Source organism: Neofelis nebulosa, chromosome 5 (genome assembly GCF_028018385.1).
Source record: "Neofelis nebulosa isolate mNeoNeb1 chromosome 5, mNeoNeb1.pri, whole genome shotgun sequence".
NCBI lineage: Eukaryota > Metazoa > Chordata > Mammalia > Carnivora > Felidae > Neofelis > Neofelis nebulosa.
The window spans coordinates 75,560,307-75,582,111 of record NC_080786.1 but is presented as its reverse complement, the minus strand read 5'-3'; the positions used below and the strand labels follow the sequence as shown (position 1 = coordinate 75,582,111).

Sequence of the window (21,805 nt, the reverse complement as noted above, 5' to 3'; positions counted from 1 at the left end):
TCTCTCTCTCTCAAAATAAATAAGTAAACCTAAAAAACTTTAAAAAATAAAATTATGTAGACTATTTAACAATACGGGCAAGTATTTATTAGGTAGTATGTGGAAAGCAGATCATAAAATATATGCTAAAAAACAGAAAAAAATTATGTATCAGTGGTCTCAGGGAAAGAAAAAAGGAGACACATATGCCAAAAATGGTAAGCAATTTATTTATCTTCTGTTTTTTTCTATTTCCCCCAATTTCAACTATAAATATGTAGTATTTTGTTTTCAGATTTTTATATTTATTTTTTATTTTTTTAATGTTTTTATTTATTTTTCAGACAAAGAGAGACAGAGCATGAGCAGGGGAGGGGCAGAGAGAGAGGGAGACACAGAATCTGAAGCAGGCTCCAGGCTCTGAGCTGTCAGCACAGAGCCTGACGCAGGGCTCGAACTCACGGACTGTGAGATCATGACCTGAGCTGAAGTCGGATGCTTAACCAACTGAGCCACCCAGGAACCCCTGTTTTCAGATTTTTAAAGCACATGTATCTATGCCCTTCTCTCTTTTGCTAGTAAGAAACATCCCTAAACTTCTCTCAGAAATGACTATGAATAGGTACACTAATGGATTGAGGCAGGGGGCTGTAGCTATCAATTCTTTTAAATTTTGATTTTGAAGGTGGTTCTTCTACTGCTACTTTTTTTCACATCTCCATAAGTTAATATGTGATCCAAAATGTATTTGTAATTGGCCTAAGAGCACTCAGAATAACTCTCAACTATTCCCATGCCCTCATAATCTCATACAGAATTCTTTCTTCTTCTTCTTCTTTTTTTTTTTTTTTTTTTGAGAGAGAGCAGGCTCAAGTGGAGGAGAGGGGCAGAGGGAGGAAGCCGGGGGGGGGGGGGAGAGAGAGAGAGAGAGAGAGAGCGAGGGAGAGAGAGAGAGCGAGGGAGAGAGAGAGAGAATCCTAGGCAGGCTACTCACTCAGCATGGAGCCTGACATAGGACTCAATACCTCGACCCTGGGATCATGATCTGAGCCTAAATCAAGATGCAGACGCTCAACTGAATGAGCCACCCAGGCACCCCATCATACAGAATTCCTTCTAATGGTCCCAGCTTATTTCTGAAATATTTCAACAGTCAGACATCCAGACCTAACTATGGCATCATAAAGAAGGCTTAAGAACATCAGAGATAACCCCCAAAATGAAATGCCATCCTACATTCACAAGCCACAAATAAAGTCAAGACTTGAGATTTAACAATCTTAATTTAGGACTGTATTTTATATACCCCATCACGTATTAAATTGTACCCCATTTTTAAAATCATGTGACATAACCAAGAAAATATGAAATATCAAAATCAAGAAGCAACTCACCTATTCCATTCTTTTTCATATTCTTATTCTATTTGCTTTCTTTTCTCCATCACTCTAATGACCCACATATCCTAGTTACAATATTCACTAGATGCTTCCAACTTTCATCAACTCGCTCACTGAGTTTATTTAATTCTGTCAGTTCCATGTCTATTATCATCAACAAATACTGTGTGCCCACCTTTGTCAGGATACTGTGCTACACCTATGGTTTTCAAAGATCTAAAGGTATTACTAGATATTGCTGTTGAAGTTTTTATTTTAAATATAGTTGAGACAACACATATTCACACAAAGATAAATAATAAGGGAGCATAGGCAATATGATGCCACACTGGTACAGACAGCACAGTTCCCACTTACAATGGGAATGTTTTTTACCTCTTCATATAAATTAGCATTTAATCTTCCTGAAGTCCAGATGATAGAGTTTTCCCTGGGCAGATGTATGCCAGGCTATTCTGATTGTTAGGAAAAAGTACCTGGTTGTAACAACATTTGAAGGACACCTAAATGTTTGCATGTACAGAATCTTTTCTTTTTTTTTTTTTTTAATTTTTTTTTTTAACGTTTATTTTTGAGACAGAGATAGACAGAGCATGAACAGGGGAGGGGCAGAGAGAGAGGGAGACACAGAATCTGAAAGGGGCCCCAGGCTCTGAGCTGTCAGCACAGAGCCCGATGTGGGGCTCGAACTCACGGACCGTGAGATCATGACCTGAGCCGAAGTCGGACGCTTAACGAACTGAGCCACCCAGGCGCCCCAAGTACAGAATCTTTTCAAAACACTCCTCTCTTCATCTCCCAATTTTGCAGGGAAAGTCAGAAAAAATTCAACAATTTTATCAGTCAAATGGAATAAAGATGTGAGTAACTATTTTCATTTGGGATCAGCAGGTGGGGATTCAGAGGCAGTAAGCTGATAGGGAAATCCATCCTGTGTTCATGTGGATTGTGTGGATTTTAAAAGTCATAAAACAACTGAAGAAGGACCATTTTGGTCCCCTCTAAGAATTCTGGCAAAAACTGAGGAAGTTCTTGGAACTCTATCAGGTTAGGCTGTAGGAACAAGTAAGAGCCAAACCTGTGTAATAATGGTCTACTAACTGGTTTGACAATACCACAGGAGTTATATTTCTTTGTATGCATTAAAAAACAAAACAGAACAACAACACTAATCTTTTTTTTAAACTGCTTGCCATGTGCCTGGCACTTTCTAAATTCTTCATACAGATTTAATGTAATCCTCCTAACAACCCTATGAGGTTGTTATTACAATTAACAAAAAGTTGTTTTATAGCTTTAGGACTTTACATACAGGATTGAGACAGATTTTTCTAAATAGGCAAGAGCTATTTACAAAGTAAGTGAAAGACTGATAGGGATAAACTTTACCCTCACTTCTAAGTTAAAAAACAAACAAACAAAATTTTAAGTATTCAAATATACATGCAATTTATTTTCTGTGTAACAAAGTTTGTAATGTAATGAAACAGTTATAGCCATAGAAACTGATGTAGAAGGCCTACTTTAAAAAAAAAAAATTTTTTTTAACGTTTATTTATTTTTGAGACAGAGAGAGACAGAGCATGAACAGGGAAGGAGCAGAGAGAGAGGGAGACACAGAATCTGAAACAGGCGCCCGACGCAGGGCTCGAACTCACGGACCGTAAGATCATGACCTGAGCTGAAGTCGGACGCTTAACCGACCAAGCCACCCAGGTACCCCTAGAAGGCCTACTTAAATAAACAAGTAAAAATAAACCTGAGAGAATGTTTATGACTAACTGGTTTTTGGAGCAATGTCAAATACCAGATATTTAGTCAGTAAAATTAGCTTTTCTTAAATTTGAGAGAATAATATTAGTTTACCCACATGTTATAGTCCAAGAAAGCTAGCTTTTGAACTGAAATCTCATTATGCTTTGGAGGTTTCAGGTAACAGATTTGCCTAAGAATAAAATCTTCATTTTGTTAATTCTAATACCTAAATGAATAAAATTACATAGGCTTAAAGTATTTTATTATCAGTTTTAAAATGTATTATCAAGAACCAAAAAAACAGGGAGAGGTTTCTTCTATCTCTTTTGAGACTTTCATGACTAGAGAGTTCACGTTTGCCTCCCTGCAGGTCACACAACTTCTTGGGTTATGGCTGCCCACGCATGTGTGTGCCATCCACGAACCCATGTACATATACATGGGTTAAAGTTGAAAAATTCACTTATAATACATATAGTCACTTCCAAATGGACAGTAGCACATATCTCGAATATGCTTTTAATCTGAAGTTATCTCAGTATTGGTTCAATACACAGAAACCTATCTCCCATAGATGAGAGATCACTACTGTGCCTGAATGCCAACTTTTTGTTGTTGAAATTGAAAAAAGTTCAAAGCATGTAATATCACAAGTGCTAACCATTCAATTATGATAAACATAAATACGATATGGAATATAACTTATTTTAATCTTAATGCTTTACCAAGTTAAAGCTTCCTAAATCAAAAATTTGTCTATAAATTTGCTTACTTAGTTTAAATTCTTATTGCATTTCAGATTCAAAAAATTCACAAACTATTGTTTTTGACTGTTGATATAAGGACTGGCATCAGTGACAACAAAAATCTTGGACTTCATGCCTTTTCTGTTCTACATTTTTGTTCTCTCAATCTTTAAATGAATACAAAAACAATGCAACAGAATGCAAACAAAATGCAAAACAAAATAACACACTGTAAGAACTAAGAATTTCCTTCTGGCTAAAAGGGACAAGTAAGAAAAATGAAAAGATACTCTGTTTTCTGTATCTAGTAATCATATTGTATCTGGTATTTGTTAACTGGTATCTGTATCTGATAAATTTAGGGATAGTAGATTGAGTGAGTTAAGTATTAATATAAGGCTGATGTTACAGGAGTTAAGAAGGGTTTGTTTTCTTATGCTATTTTCTGCCTCTTATTCTTATAGCTGGTTCCTTGACTGTTGACTGACAAGAGGTCTTCCACTGCTTTCACCCAAGGTAAAACTGAAAGTCCCGTATTAGAACAGCTATAAAATCACCTGCTATTACAAAGCATTCAGCAGCAAAAAGATACTTGTTTACTGCTTTGTATTTAAGAGAGACTATCTCATAGATCTGAGCTGTTTGCTTCCAAGAAGTTTTGGCCCGGCTTTTTGCACATCTTCACTTTCTCTAGACTTTCTGAGAAAGTCTCCCATTAACCAGTCTGCACAACACAAAATATAAATTCTTCCTATTGATGACAGGGTAAATAATTTACACAGGGGTCTTAGAAATATGAGATGCATTTCAAAGTGAATCTTTCGGACTTCCAGGTATGCTTCAATAGCTTTTGTTTTCCCATTTTACACAAAGTGTTTTATTTTAACTAGTAATGGTTAAAAATGTAAAGTTACGTTTAATCACATCTCAAAGTAGAGTATCTACTATAGGTTCAAGATTTATAGGGGCGCCTGGGTGGCGCAGTCAGTTAAGCGTCCGACTTCAGCCAGGTCACTATCTCGCGGTCCGTGAGTTCGAGCTCCGCGTCAGGCTCTGGGCCGATGGCTGGGAGCCTGGAGCCTGTTTCCGATTCTGTGTCTCCCTCTCTCTCTGCCCCTCCCCCGTTCATGCTCTGTCTCTCTCTGTCCCAAAAATAAATAAAAAACGTTGAAAAAAAAATTTTTTTTTAAAATAAAAAAGATTTATAATAAGTGATATAATAAATGAATTCATACACAATCAAGCAAACAAAACATAAATTACAGACTGAATTCTAAAAACTGAGCAAATATCAAAGCATCATCATTCCTTTCAGGAAAGAGCAAGCAACTAAATAAGCATTGCAGGGGACCTGGGCGGCTCAGTCAGTTGAGCGTCTGACTTCTGCTCAGGTCATGATCTCACGGTTAGTGAGTTCGAGCCCCACGTGGGGCTCACTGCTGTTGGGGCGGAGCCTGCTTTGGATCTTCTGCCCCACCCCCACCCCCCTGTCCCTCCCCAGCTCACATGCTTTCTTTCTCAAAAATAAACATTAGAAAAAAAAATAAGCATCTCTAGATAAAATAAGAGGGGAAGATGTTTGTTCCAAAGGAATATAATGACAGGAAGTTTTATCTAGATAAAGGTAGTGAATACAAGGGTGATCAGACTACCAAGTCAGCAACTGACTGCCAGAGTCACATGATTTGTCTAGAAAAGCTAGATCCCTTTCTTTCTCTCCCTCATTTCTTCAGGATCTTTATTCCTGATGCTACACTTGAGAGACTTTTCTTAACATAAAGATTCTTCTGGTTAAAGGTACTCTAGCATTGGGGCACTTGGGTGGCTTAGTCGGTTAAGAGCCCAACTCTTGGTTTCAGCTCAGGTCCTGATCTCAGGGTTCATAAGTTCAAGTCCCATGTTGGGTTTCATGCTGGTGATGCAGAGCCTGCTTAGGATTCTCTCTCACTTCTTCTCTCCCTGCTCCTCCCCTGCTCACTCTCTCACACTCTCTCAAAATAAATAAATAAACTTAAAAAGAAAAATAACTAAAGGTACTTTAGGGTTTTATTTCCAACTGTAGAACTCATGCATGTTGTAGACCTAGCTCCTGATTGCTAGGTAGATTTAAAATTATGTTTTTGGCCTATGTCACAGAAACATGAGGGGAGATAACTTATTTTAGTATTTGTAAGACTAGAGAAAAATTAGAAGAGGGGCTAAGGATATCAAGGAGGAGCTGAAACAAGTAGATAAATACTTTATTTGTTAACAGAAATGACTGTGACACTGTCTTCCTTTGATCTTGAGACTAGATATAATTTGTTCCCCATTACTCTGATTGGCCTAAGTAGTCCCTGGTTAAAGAAAGAAAAATGGTTTAGATTATCTAATAGCAATGTTTAGGAGTTTATAAATACTATAAATATAATACCTTTTGAGCATTTGCTTGATCAAAGCCCTGGTAAAAATACTTGTGTTATTTTAATTTCCACACCTAAAATAAACAGAGAACAGCAATTTATAAATAAGATACTAATCACATCATGCATAGTTGGCATTATTTACAAATATATTGAGGGGTGCCTGGGTGGCTCAGTTGGTTGAACATCCGACTTGGGGTCAGGTCATGATCTCACCGCTTGTGGGTTCGAGCCCTGCGTTGGGCTCTGTGCTGACAGCTCAGAGCCTGGAGCCTGTTTCGGATTCTGTGTCTCGCTCTCTCTCTGCCCCTCCCTCGCTCATGCTCTGTCTCTCTCTCTCTCTCTCTCAAGAATAAATAAAACATTAAAAAAAATTTAAAAAAATATATTGAAACAGTTTTAGATTTCAGTTTCTGACTTTCGCACAGTTTAAAAGTTTTGCATAGAAAGTCATTACTGAATAACAATTCCCTAAAACAAATTAATAATTTTGTGCTATTTTACATCTGCATTAGTTTCCTTATTTATCAGCTTCCTTACTTGACAATATTATCTTGGAGTAAAGTTTCTTGAAAGATGAGTAAACAAATATTTGTGTCAACAGCAAGCTAACTGGTGGCACTGAGATGACAAAAATATATATCCTGTGATAATTCTGCAATGGATATTTGAAGACTGTCTGGTAATTGATGTTTCATCTGAGTTTGGGGCCAGTAAATAATAGAGTTGGTCTATCAGTATTAGAAAAATTGACAGTTTAGGGGTACCTGAATGGCTTAGTCAGTTGACTATCTGACTTCAGCTCAGGTCATGATTTCAAGGTTCATGAGTTTGAGCCCCGTGTCAGGCTCTGTGCTGACAGCTCGGAGCCTGGAGCCTGCTTCGGATTCTGTGTCTCCCTCGCTCTCTGCCCCTCCCCCGCTTGTGCTCTGTCTCCCTGTCTCTAAGATAAATTAACATTAAAAAAATTTTTTTAAAAACCCAAAAATTGACATTATGGCATCAATTTGAGAAAATCAGAAAATTTCTGGTAATTCAGGAAAAAAAATCTTTTAATACAGAAATACATATTTTTTCTGCTTTGTTAAACCTTATAAACTTAGTACCTGTGGAAACCAACTAATTCAGCACAATTCTTTTTTTTTTTTTTTTTTTTTTGGTGGAAGTGAGGGAGGAGAGGAATTTTCTCTTAAGAGAAAATACTAGAACCTTGAACTGTGCATGGAATAGCAATATTATTTAAACACAAGTGGTTCTGGTGTCTTGCCCAGGTATCTACAAACAGAACTTGTAAAGTCTTAACAACTTTAGGCAAATAACAAAAGTTGATCATGAAAATGAAGAAATGGACTGTTGATTTATATATATATATATATATATACACACACACACACACACACACACACACACCTGATTATGTTGTGATTGTGAAGTGAATGTTATTTTGAAGTTTCCTTACTCCCAGAAGTTAGTCTAACTTGTATGTACCCTTGGTAAAAAATATTTCAACTTGGTCAAATTAGGGGATCATTAATCCTAGCTAAATTAAGTGTTTCTTCCCAATGGACAATAAGATCCTGAGCCAATGTTGGGATTTGGGTCAAATGGAGAAAGGTTTCTGAGCGCTTACTCTCTGTCTGGCACTTGAGTTGCAAATACTGAATTGAGATCCAGTTTAAGACTCTGCAGGGTTGTGGTCCCTGGCTGGCTCAGTCAGTACAGCATGTGACTCTGGATCTCGGGGTTGTGAATTTGAACTCCACATTGGGTGTAGAGATTACTTTAATTAATTAATTAATTAATTAAAACAACAACAAAAAAGAACTCTAAGACTAACATTAAAATAGATTCAAATTTTCAGTGTTTCACCAGCAGAAAACACAGGTACAAATTGGAATAGATTTTTCTCATGACTGATCTGGTCTACAATTATTACCTTAAGGAGTAGAATCACAAGGCAATTCACTAGGGCATTTTGAGCAGAGTTTTAAAGTAATACTTACCACCCTAATAAGTAAGGGCAAGGGACAGAGGAGGCCAATGTAAAGTCGAGAGGAGCTACAATATCACAGTTGATCTACAGTGTAGCTATGCTGCAACCAAGCTTAATTTTCCTTTAGAATTCAGGAATCCTATAGTGTGGATTAATGAGGAGCTTTAAAGACTAATAAATACCAAATAGTAAAGGAAACCAATATTTTCACTAATGTGGTCTCTACAACTAGCAGTACTGACTTGCCACATACTATGCTCTACACTACTCCATTTTCTCAAATTTAACTTTGAGTGAAGAAAAACACAGCAGAGACAACCAGAAGACTAAAAAGAAGAGGTTTATCTTTAAAGATATATAAAGTTACAAAGTAAATCCAAAGAAGGAAAGCTTAGCACAAAAACAAACACTCAGATCAATGGAACAGAATAGAGAACCCAAAAATGGACCCACAAACGTATGGCCAACTAATCCTTGGCAAAGCAGGAAAGAATATCCAATGGAATAAAGACAGTCTCTTCAGCAAGTGGTGCTGGGAAAACTGGACAGCCACATGCAGAAGAATGAACCTGGACCACTTTCTTACACCATTCACAAAAATAAACTCAAAATGGATGGAAGACCTAAATGTAACACAGGAAGCCATCAAAATCCTCGAGGAGAAAGCAGGCAAAAACCTCTTTAAAATTTTTTTTTCAACGTTTTTTGTTTATTTTTGGGACAGAGAGAGACAGAGCATGAACAGGGGAGGGGCAGAGAGAGAGGGAGACACAGAATCGGAAACAGACTCCAGGCTCCGAGCCATCAGCCCAGAGCCTGACGCGGGGCTCGAACTCACGGACCGCGAGATCGTGACCTGGCCGAAGTCGGACGCTTAACCGACTGCGCCACCCAGGCGCCCCGCAAAAACCTCTTTGACCTTGGCCATGGCAACTTCTTACTCAATACAGCTCTGGAGGCAAGGGAAACAAAAGCAAAAATAAAAAGCTTCTGCACAGTGAAGGAAATAATCAGCAAAACTAAAAGGCAACCGATGTAATGGGAGAAGATATTTGCAAACGACATATCAGATATAGGATTAGTATCCAAAATCTATAAAGAACTTATCAAATTCAACACCCAAAAAACAAATAATCCAGTGAAGAAATGGGCAAGACATGAATAGACACTTCTCCAAAGAAGACATCCAGATAGCCAACTGACACCTGAAAAAAATGCTCAACATCACTCATCATCAGGGAAATACAAATCAAAGCCACAATGAGCTACCACCTCACACCTGTCAGAATGGCTAACATTAACAACTCAGGCAACCACAGATGTTGGCGAGGATGTGGAGAAAGAGGATCTCTTTTGCACTGCTGGTGGGAATGCAAACTGGTGCAGCCACTCTGGAAAACAGTATGAAAGTTCCTAAAAAATTAAAAATAGAACTATCCTAGGACCCTGCAATTGCACTACTAAGTATTTATCCAAGGGATACAGGTGTGCTGTTTTGAAGGGGCACATGCACCCCAATGTTTATAGCAGAACTATCAACAATAACCAAAGTATGGAAAGAGCCCAAATGTCCATCAGTGGATGGATGGATAAAGATGTGGTATATACATACAATGGAGTATTACTCGGCAATCAAAAAGAATGAAATCTTGCCATATGCAACTACGTGGATGGAACTAGAGGGTATTATGCTAAGCAAGATTAGTCAGAGAAAGACAAATATCATATGACTTCACTTATATGAGGACTTTAAGATACAAAAGAGATGAACATAAGGGAAGCAAAACAAAAATAATACAAAAACAGGGAGGGGCACAAAACATAAAAGACTCTTAAATATAGAGAACAAACAGGGTTGTTGGAGGGGGATAGGCTAAATGGATAAGGGGCATTAAGGAATCTACTCCTGAAATTATTGTTGCACTATATACTAACTTGGATGTAAATTTAAAAATAAAAAATTGTTAAAAAAAAAAAAAAAGGAAAGCCAGAAAAGTGCAACATAGTAAATCCATTATTTAAAAATGACTAGAGGGACACCTAGGTGGCTCAGTCAGCTAAGTGTCAGACTCTTGATTTTTGCTCAGGTCATGATCTCCCTGTTTGTGGCTTTGGGTCTGCCTGGGACTCTCTCTATCTCTCTCTCTCTGCCCACCCCCCACTCCTGTGTGCTCTCCCTCTCTTTCTCTCCAAATAAATAAACTTAAAAAAAAACAACCGTATACTTTTTATAAATTTCAAATATTTTCACCCTATTTTCTTAAAAGCTTATTTATTTGAACCATTCTATTTAATGACTTGTTAAAAACTATAAATTTACACTCTTGAAATCTTGGAGCAGTGAGTGGTTCCTAAACCAAGTTTTACAAATCCAGTATTTAAAGCCCAGTCTTAAAAATACTATTTTTTCTTTCTTTTTTTTTTCCTCTGAAAGGAGGATAAAGGGTTTATTTTACATAACTGAATGAAAAATAATTCAAGAAATAGTAAATAAACAATATATTATTTTCAACATTTCTAATTTCTTTTTTATTCTTTTAAAGTTTATTTATTTATTTATTTATTTATTTATTTATTTATTTATTTGTTAAAGTGTATTTATTTGAGAGAGACAGGAAGAGAGAAAGAACCCCAAGCAGGCTGTACATCCAGTACAGAGCCCCACACAGGCCTCAAACTCCAAAACTGTGAGATCACGTCCTGAGCCAAAATCAAGCGTCAGACGCTTAATTGACTGAGCCACACATGCGCCCCTTAAAGTTTATTTATTTATTTTGAGAGAGAGAGAGTGCATGCAAGTGGGAGAGGGGCAGAGAGAGAGGGAGAGAGAAAGAGAATCTTTTTTTTTTTTTAATTTTTTTTTTCAACGTTTTTTATTTATTTTTGGGACAGAGAGAGACAGAGCATGAATGGGGGAGGGGCAGAGAGAGAGGGAGACACAGAATCGGAAACAGGCTCCAGGCTCCGAGCCATCAGCCCAGAGCCTGACGTGGGGCTTGAACTCACGGACCCCGAGATCGTGACCTGGCTGAAGTCGGACGCTTAACCGACTGCGCCACCCAGGCGCCCCAAGAGAAAGAGAATCTTAAGCAGGCTCCGTGCCATCAGTTCAGAGCCCGATGCAGGGCTTGAACACAGAAATCATGAGATCATGACATGAGCCAAAATCAAGAGCTGAAGCCTAACCAACTGAGCCATCCAGGTACCCCTAGCGTTTCTAATTTCTTAATGGAACCACCAAGAACATATTTACCCACCATAAGACACCAGAAACCAACTAACACTTAAATTTCTTTCTCTAGGTTTATAGCAATTAGGGATTATCCCTTGTTTACTAGAATTCAAATGGTCAATATGTTCTGACTTTGATTAATGAGAGAAAAAAAGTAAGAGGTATCTAATGATGAAAACTTTAGCAGTGCTTAATGTGTCAGACTTGACAATATAGTTCTATAATTAAAAAAGAATACCCTCTTCTCTCAAATCACAGAACAAAAAAATCAGATTTCTCCATTCAGTGTTTTTCTCCCTTGCCTTAAAACTTTTGGTTACTAATATTTCCCAACCCACAAAGGAAAAAAAAATGCTAATTATCAAACGTCACACCTAGGGTGCCTGGGTGGCTCAGGCCTTTAAGTGTCCAACTTTGACTCAGGTCATGATCTCACAGTTCATGAGTTCCAGTTTATATATATATACGTATATGTATACTTATATATGTATATATACACACATATACGTATATATATACGTATATATATATATATATATATATACGTGTGTGTATATATACGTAAAATCACACCTGCTATCAAGCTGCCTTATTGAGCCTACTCATGCTTCTCACTAGACTTAACATGTAAACTTAATGTCATTTGGTTTTATCCTAACATGTTTCTTTTAGGTATTTAATGCATGATTTTATTTTAAAATCAAATTAAATCTGCAAGGACCCTACCTGCTGCTCTGCCACTCAAACAGGTTTGAGATCCAGTATTTCAAGCAACTTCTCTATGTATAAAAGCACTTGTAAGTTAGTGACTTTTATTTACCTTAGTGGTGACACAAATTATTTACAGAGTAAGTTTTGGAAACTATTGAGTACAAAGCCTAATCACTTTTAAACATCAAGTTGGTAGACTTTAGGATGTGCCAAATGCTGAAAAATTATAAGCCCTTGGGTGATGAATTTACAGTGACAAACCCATCAATTAAAGTTAGTTCAGCTATTGTGTTTTTTGTTTGTTTTTAACTTTATTTACTTTGAGAGAGAGCATGAGAGTAGGGGAGGGGTAGAGGGAGAGAGGGAGAGAGGGAGGGAGAGAGAGAGAGAGAGAGAGAGAGAATCCCAAGCAGGTCTCCTGCTGTCAGCACAGAGCTCTATGGGGGGTAGGGGGGGGTCTAACTCATGAACCGTGAGATCATGACCTGAGCTAAAAGCAAGAGTCAGACACTTAACTGACTGAGCCACCCATGAACCCCAGGTATTGTTTTTAACAGGATAAAGAATAAGGGTTTTAAAATGTCAATAGTTGTCAGGTGGCCACATTTTGTTTTAATCACAATACAATCAGAATCATACAAAACGTATTTTTCATATATTTATATGGATACACTTATGAGGCTATTTTATTTACATTTTTCAGTATACAGTCCATACCTAAATATTTATTGAAAAAGGATGTCCCAAATTTCTAGGTAAAAATATATACAAAAATAACTGCAGTCACTTAATAGTATTTATTTGTCATAGGCTTGACCTTTGGGTTTTAATGAAATGGCAGAAAAACAAGGAAGTTAAAGGAAAGTTTTCTGAAAAAGGATTAAGGTTTTAGCAACTTGAACAGAAGTCAAGAAAGTTTAAATTAAAGCTTATAGCCCTAACTCAGAATATTTCTTTTTTCGGTTCAGATATAAGTTACAGGCTTTGTCTAGATATGCAAGCTTTTGAATGCTGATTTAAAGATTGCATTTTGTACTTAGATACATTAAATGCCCTCAATGCACAAGTGATGAGGAGTGTGGGATTTCAGAAGCTGCCCTTCTGGTGTAGTCATCTCCACTTGAATTTTAAAAATATATTAAGAATGCGTAACAAATGAGAACTGTTCATATTCAATTTCTGCTTCAGCCAGGGAACTCAATTTACCTCTTATAGAAATGCATTATTCTTGGGTGAATTCCTATAAACTTACAAGAAAAGAAAACATGATAAAACTCAAGTACCCTATTCATGAAATTAAGCAAACCACATCTATAATACACTGTGGCTAACGTGATTGTTCTTGGAGATTTTATTATTGTCATCTTAATTTACACTTTTTAATGTTGGGGGGGGGGGCAGAGAAAGAGGGAGAGAGAGAGAGAGAGTCCAAAGCAGGCTCCGTGGTGTCCCTCCCAAGGAGGGCTAGATCGCTCCAACCATGAGATCATGACCTGAGCCAAACTCAAAAGTCAGAGGCTTAATCCACTGAGCCACCCGGGCGCCCCTAAATTTACAATTTTAAAACAACATATTTGTAATTCATTCAAAATTTTTAATTACAATGGAGATAAATATAGGAGTGTGCCACAGTCCTCTAAACAAGGAAAACAATCTAAGCCGGGGTATACAAGGCGCTTAACTTTTAGAACGATATCCCTAAGCTATCATTTATTTATTTATTTTAAGTAGATACCGGGTAGATTTTAAATCTATTTTACATTCCTAATAGAAATCAAGCTCGGCTGGTGGACCTAAAAAGCCTAAAAAGTAATTTTTAAAAAACTGCTTGAAAGCAAGTGATTAATCACTAAAATCAACTGTGAACAGTCACTGCCTCAGGGGTGAGTGAGGCATCCTAAAATATGGCGTTATGGTCCTTATTTAGCTACTCATACGTTGTTTACAGAATCAGCAAGCACAAATTCACATAAGGATTTCCTTCCCACCATCTCGGTAATAAGGCGACACTAGTTAAATAGGGCTAATTTTCCGGTCCTCCAAGGGCGCCCGCGCTGCCGTCCTCTGCAGTCCCAGAACTGCCTAAGGCTCTGGCAGAAGCTGCGGCGGTCACCGAGGGACAGTCGTGACGGCCGCGAGGGCTGGGTCTCTCGCTCCAGTCCTTCCGCGCGGGAACGCGCGCCGCTAGCTCCAAAAGGGCCGCAGGAGCGCCGAAGCCGAGAGCGCGCGCTCCCGCGCGTCCTCCAGATCACCTTCAAGGGGGCGGGGAAGAGCTGCTTGGGCACAACGACAGGACAACCGCCAATAAACACTCGGAACTCGCCCAGTCGTCCCGCCTGCAGGCAGCCGCCGGCGCCCAATCCCAGCTGTGATAACAGTCAAGAGCCCCAAGTGTCCAGAACTTGGGGGGCGGGGACATTAGGAACCAAATTAAGAAACCGAGTCCTGGACTGGTAGGAAGGTGGGGAGGTTAGGCGGGGACTCCGCGGGCTGAACGCCGGCGCCCCCGCCCGCCCCGACTCCCCGGGGACAGTCGCTCCAGGGCTGGGTTCCCGGCGCTGGCTCAGCCGCCATCCGTGGTAAACAAAGGCTCGCGGGGGGTGGGGGTGGGGGCGGGGGTAACGGTCAGGTGACAGTGCCGAGCACATTTCGTAACCGCTTTAATGGGGCTTCTCTGGCCCGTTGCCCTGGGACCCACCTTGACCCCGTCAGTCCTCCCCAACAGGACCAACGGTGGCCCCCACCAAACGAAAAGACTTGACTTGAGACCTTCTCATTCTCAGTGCTTCTTTCGATTGAAAAAGAGCAGCGCCTCGTTCAAAGCCCATCAGCAACATGCGGGGCCCATCTGCCCAGCCCTGTCCGCCAGCTGCTCCTGCCCTCGAGGCGAAGGGGTGACCCGCACCTGCTACCCCCCGCCCGGGCGGCCATGCTCCTCCCAACCCGCCCCCGGCGGGGCGCGCCAGCAGCGCCGCGGTTCCGGGAGGGTAGCGCCAGGAGGCGGAGGTGCCCTCCCTTCAGGGCTGCCGTTACAGTGCCGGGATTGAAGACCAATCCCCGCCCCCCCCCCAGGGTGCCCTGGAGACGCTGCACCCCAGACAGAGGCCCTGCAGTACCAGCTTCAATCTCCCCTCAGGCCCCACGTCTGGCTCCGAGACGCCGGCCAACGCTGGCTTCCTTCTGCAGACACCCCAGTGGTCGCGACCTCGGCCGCCCCTCCGCCCCCGGCTCTGGCCGGTTCGTCGCCTTTCGGCTACTCCGGAGCTGTCAACCCTGGTACCTCTCGGCGAAGGCTGGAAACGGCCAGCGGCGGCCCCTGCGTTCCCTCAGCTGCCCGCGGCGCAGCGCTCTCCCCAGCGCCGGCGTCCCCCTCCAGCCACCAGTGTCTGCTGTAGCTCACAACAAAGGAAACATGTGACCGTCCGGGCCAAAACACTGAGCGTCACCGACCCCTGGCCAATCCGAGTGGGTGCCCCCCGCCCTGGGGCACCCTGGGATATGTAGTTCCCACTCCTGGGGCGCCTTCCGGGCCACTAGGGTTTCCCGCTATGGGGGGGGGGGGGGGTGTCGGTGCCAAATGTGAGGAGACCCAATTAGCAATCTAAGGGTGCTAATTCGGAAATACTTTGTTTTAGGTAGAAACAGGTTAAGGAAATCCATCCGTGTTAGGAGCCTAGTGAGAAACCCCGAGTCATTTGTTTATTGCCACGTCCCCAGGCAAAAGCGCGTTGCCGACAATTCTCAGAACCTTAGAGCGTGGGCCTAGGCATAGAGATCTTTTTTTTGACCCCTGTATACACAACCTGGAAATTTGAGGACCGGAGGGGTGAAAGGGACTAGCTCTGGTTGCTAGACAGGTCAGGGAAACTGCCTTTCTCTGCAAATCTGTTCATTTCACTCATATCAGTCATATCAAATGCTAGGTTACCTTTTATTTTTTTAATGTTTATTATATTTTTGAGAGAGAGAGACAGAACATGAGCGGGGGAGGGCAGACAGAGACGAAGACACAGAATCCCAAGTAGGCTCCAGGCTCTGAGCTGTCTAGCAGAACCCCAGGCAGCTCGAACTCGCCTTAAGATCATGACCTGAGTCCAAGTCCGAGGTTTAACTGACTGAGCCACCTAGGCACCCCTACCTTTTATTTTAAACCTAGTGCAAGTGAACAACGTCACAAATCCTTATTTTCTCAGGCAGATAGATACCTCAAAGGACAGCATTTTCTCCTTTTGTTTCTGCAAATATTTTTTCAACCACCTGATTTTTCAAACATTTAACTAGGTTTTGGCTTCTAATATTGGGATAACGTCTCTCCCTTCTATACTTTATGAATACAGTCATACCTTTTTGTTAAATAATGGAATGTGTTCCAATGACCGGAGGTGGAAATAAATAAAGAAGGCATGTTTCCAGTCCTTCTAAATATACTTTTTAGGCCTCTTTTCCATCTCTTATTAAAAACAAAAATACTCAGGGAGCACCTGCTTGGCTCAACCAGAAAAGCCCAAGACTCTTGATCTCAGAGTCGTGAGTTTGAATACCACCTTGGGTGTAGAGATTACTTAAATTAAAAAAAAACTTAAAAAGAAAATGCCTGCAATTTATTATGTTTATATATTAAATATTTAATAAATATTGAATTATATTATTTACTAAGCTTCAGACTCAGTGCTATGCACTTCACATATATTCTCTAATCCTCATAATAACCCTGCAAAATAGGTGTTACTATTCCAATTTACAGATGAAGAAACTACAGATAGGATAAAGAGTTGTCCCCTGGTCACTCAGTTATTAAGTGATGAAGCTGAGGTTTACACATAGATACTTAAAAAGAGTTTTTATTTATATTAATATAGGTACATAATTATCTTTCTAAAAAGCTTATTTACAAAGTTACATATTACAAGGCTAGTGGTAAAACAGCAGTCCCATCTCCCATCCTTTCTACTCCTCATTCTTTAGAAGCAAACCACAATTATTTGAGCTATTCCGGTTATTTGTATCTATATTTTCACATAACATGGCTATGTCTTAATAAGGAAGCTGTCATGCCTGTTCCCGCCATCCTTCTAATATTATAATTTCTGGTTAAATTGTTATTTAATGTTTATGTTATTAAGACTGTGTATTATTCAGTGCTGACTCAAATAATATACAATTTCCTGTCTCATATGGCTTTTTGTTTTTCCTGGAGTAGGAACCCATGGCTCTCCCTGCCTTTATAAAGTCCCAATTCCCTGGCAATGCATACAAGATCCTTCTTGATGCACCCTGGGGTCTACGTATGCAGCCTGAACACCAGCTTCGATGAACTACCCACAGCTGCCCAAAGGACTTGCTCTGTCTCCAGGCCATTTGCATCCACAGCTTGCTCCCTATGCCTCTTATGCCACCTCCATTCCCTCACTGGGCTAACTCCTGCCTTTCCTTCCAGGAGTCCTGGGGAACTCTTCTTTCCTCCCCAATACCCTCTGGACTAGTTGTCTCTGCTCTATCTTTCCACAGCAGCCCTTCCTTACCTCCTTCTTAGCAGTTAACACATTACTTATCCATGTTTATTTACATGTCTTTCTCAACTTAGACCCCTGAGGTCAGGGATCAAGACTTTTCTTTTTTTTTTAGATTTTATTTTTAAATAATTTCTATACCCAATGTGGGGCTCGAACTCACAACCCTGAGATCAAGAGTCACATGCTCCCCCAACTGAGCCAGTCAAGTGTCCCAGGGATCATGTCTTAATTCATTTTGTATCATAGATTCCCTAGTAGATGTTCAATATGTTAACTGATGGAATGAGCTCTACTTCTTGAGGTTATAGGGATCAGAGTGAAAAAATTGCACGGGCACCTGGGTGGCTCGGTTGAGTGTCTGACTCTTGATTTTGGTTCAGGTCATGATCCTAGGGTCGTGGGATGGAGCCCCACATAGGGGCTCTGCACTGAGCATAGAGCCTGCTTCAGATTCTCTCTCCCTCTACCCCCTTCCCCCATTCACTCACTCTCTCTCTCTCTCCAAAAAAAAAAAAAAATGATTTGTTAAAAAAAAAAAATTGCCACCAGACACCCTGGACTCATCTATATACGGAGGTCCTCAGACTCTGTTGCAGCAGTTGTGCAGGGTAATCTAATCAATCAGAGTTCTGAGAGTGGAAGAGATTGAGGGGACCCATAGAATAGGCAGCCCTGTAGACAGGAAGAGGCCTACTGGTGGGTGTGGGAGCTCCTCAGGCAACCAGAATACAGGTAGTTTCAGCATTGGTGGAGGGCCCTGGGAATTACACCTCCCCCACAAATCAATGAGCATGGCCTGGTGGCAGTCTTTTCCTCAGCTAGGGCTGGAATAGGAGCAGAGCAGAGATGTCAAATCCAGGGGGAATCTACTGAAGTTGAGTAAGATTAAGCTGAAACATGATTTATCTTATACAACGTTTACAATTCAGGTTGGCTTAGTCATTTGAAGGAGGCAGCTACGTGGAGTAGGGGAATCAGAGGGTCTTCAGACCTATTTTCTCTTTCAGGGATATAGCATACTGTGCCATATTCTTTTCTTGCAAATACCCCATTTCCCTCTGTTCTGCTCTCCAGCACATCCACGACAACCTTTAAGGTATGGCCTATCATCCATAGTTCTTCCAGCATTCTTTTTTTCTCTCCAGCCTGCTCCATTTCTTCATGCAGACAACTGTCAGGACATAGTAAATCACCATTCTCTAAACAATATGAAACACTTTCAGACCTTTCTGGCTCCCCTCTTGGCCTCTCACACTTAAAGTCCCTGTGCACTATTGTAGTAGAAATGTTGGTCATTGGTTAAGGCTCATCTCTGGTGCTACCTCCTCTGATTGTTTCCTCTCTCCTTGACCTGCTGTGAAGCCGTGAATACCTCTCATGTCCTTTAGAAGTGACAGTCACACTGTGTTTATATCTAGTCTCTGAATGTAGCTGTGTCCTTTGATCTCCCTTGTAACAAATCCCAGTTGCAAAGCACTGATGGAGATTTTACTGAAGGTTTCATAAAGAGAAAATCATAAGGCATTTCACACCACAAAACTCCATAACAATTCCCTTCAAACATCTCTGCTCCCTCATCTTACCTTCTCTATTGGTATTAGCTACTCCTCTTTTCCCCACCAGGCACCCTCTCTTTGGACCTCTCTCCAACCACAAACTTGGGCTTCCTCCCTTTCCATGTTCTCTGCCAACCTTCCTCCTAGATACACCCCCCCCCCCATCTCCTTTTCTGCAATTCGTATTTTCACACTCATCATCTTTCAAAGAGGAGAGTTCCATTCTTTGGAAGACAGAGAATATTGAGGCTCCTGGCTAGCTCAGTTGGAGGAGTGTGAGACTCTTAATCTCAGAGTTGTGAGTTCAAGCCCCACGATGGATATAGAGATTACTTAAATAAATAAAACTTAAAAAAGGGGGGGGTGCCTGGGTGGTTCAGCTGGTTGAGTGTTGGACTTTGGTTCCTGTCATGATCTCACGGTTTGTGAATTTGAGCTTCACATTCGTCTCGCTGCTGTCAGCGTAGTGCCCGCTTCGGATCCTCTGTCCCCGCCTCTCTCTGCCCTCCCCTGCGCATGCTCTCTTTCTCTCAACAAGAAACAAACATTAAAAAAAAAAAAAAAAAAAACAAAAAAAAAACAAAAAAAAAAACTTAAAAAAAAAAAGACAGAGAATAGCATAAATAACAAATGATCTCTGCCCACCCCACTCCCGCCCCATTTTCCTCCATACACTAACGTCTTAGCAAGTCTGTTACACAATACTACCTCGGAGCGTTGAGTGAAGGGGAGAGTAAACACAGCACACTATTTGCTCTTGGCACCTGAGTCTCTCCAGTCTTGAGGCCCACGCCTTCCCTCCCTTTTTCTCTGGTGAGGTTAGATGTGACTCATCTCTGAAGTCCTTTGAATGCAGAGATCCGACTCTCCCTGGCTATATAGTTACCAGGAAAGGTTTGAATTGTCCTCTTGAGGTTCTTACTCCAATCCCAACCCAGACAGTCTAGTCCCACTAGACCAGTCAAAACTTAAGGTCAAACATAGAAGCATTAGGATTCCACAAGGAAAGATACAGCTGGAAATTTTTCCATTTTGAGATCTGGGAAAAGAGGTAAGTCTGCTACCTGGTAGGTGAGCTCCCTCTCCCCTTCCCTGAGTTTTCCCCTCATGAGCACAGTCTGCCATAAGGTGTCTTTCCTCAGAGCTGAAGCAAACCCATTTTCTGCTGGTGGGTGGGGTGGCATTCCTTGCTTTGTTCTTGAAACTGTCCCAGGTTGACGTCAATGAGATGCCAAGGGTTGGTGATCCTGTTATCAAACTTGCTACACTGGTGCAGATAAGGGTGACTGGTCACCGTGAGTCCTGGGCTCTGACTTCAGGGGGCTGAGGCATACTTGCACCCTCCCTGCTCTGTGATGCCAGTCCCTACTCTGGTCTTCATTCTTCTGCCCTGAGGACATCTGATTTCACCTCCCTTTCTGCTTCCTTAATTCCTCAGTAGTGAGAATTCAGATGTTTCCTTTGGTCCCAGAAGAAACCTGACATTTTGGAAAAGTTTTGTCATAATTACTCCTGCCCTGATTGCCGTAGGTGGACCTGATTCTCCAACGGACACCCCCTAGCACCTTTTCACATGACTTGCTGTGAAACCCTCTCAGGTATGAACATAATGAAAAGTGTTTTCTCTTGTTCCTGGTGTCTGGTCCCATGCTTAGGCCAGTTTAAAAAATGACTCTTCCCACTCTAAGCTCTGCTCAGCAATCTGTCCCACAGATGACTGTGAGTCCATATAGAATTCCTGCTGCTGGCCACGTGGACTTTGATGCCATCTCCAGTTTCTTGCTACCCTGTGTGACATTTAAGAGGCATATATAATTCCAACTTGATCTTTCTCTGCGGTCCCTAGCACTGCTCTCCTTCCAAATGACTGCAGTTTCTAAGAGTGTCTTGTCCCTTTGTGGTTCCCTTTTGCCTGATTGGAAGCCTTCCCAGGAATTCTTCGGCAGGTATGAAAGGGCTGGACCTGCCCAAGAATATCTGCAGCAGACCATTCCTGTTCTTGAAAGACCCCATCCAGTTTCTTAAGAAACTGCATCTGTTGAGGCTGACACACTAATCTCCAGCCTGAGAATTCTCACTTTAGTAAGCTCACTTGATGCTTGCTCATCAGATCCTCTGTCTGCAACATTCATTTTGAACAGTGCAACCTTGCCAAAGCTTTAATGCAGATCTCAGAGCAATTCCCACACAGTGATAGATAGGCCAGGGATCACCCTAATTTGTGCTATGCCATTTTTCACTCCTTACATAGGCTCAGCACTCTGCTGGTCATGTCCTCTGTCTCCCTACAAAGACTGAAAATCTAAGTGTTTCCAGTGGGGTTTTAGAGTTGGAGAGTCTAGGTTCAAAATTTATCTCGGTTTCTTAGTAGCTATATATCCTTGAGTAAATTACTTACTCTTTCCCAGTTTTCTCATCTGTAAAAATGAGGATAAAAATACCCACCTCATAGAATTATTATAAAGATGAACTGAGAAAAACAAAAACTATATATAGGGCCTGGAATATAGCAAGTGCT

General features: G+C 41.0%; 1 protein-coding gene across 4 annotated transcripts in view; it reads right to left on the bottom strand.

Moving 5' to 3' along the window:
* KLHL24 (kelch like family member 24) overlaps positions 1-15,609 on the bottom strand; it is a 44,694-nt gene extending 29,085 nt beyond the window's left edge. Inside the window, exons 1-3 of one of the 4 annotated variants that reach the window (XM_058730634.1) lie at positions 15,499-15,609; positions 8,286-8,414; positions 6,294-6,356 (exon numbers count right to left, since the gene is read on the bottom strand). The gene's annotated coding sequence lies outside the window, so the exon portion shown is untranslated. The remainder of the gene's footprint in view (positions 1-6,293; positions 6,357-8,285; positions 8,415-15,498) is intronic. The other 3 variants (XM_058730636.1, XM_058730635.1, XM_058730637.1) reach the window with 3 other exon arrangements.
* Between the last annotated feature and the right edge of the window lie 6,196 nt (positions 15,610-21,805).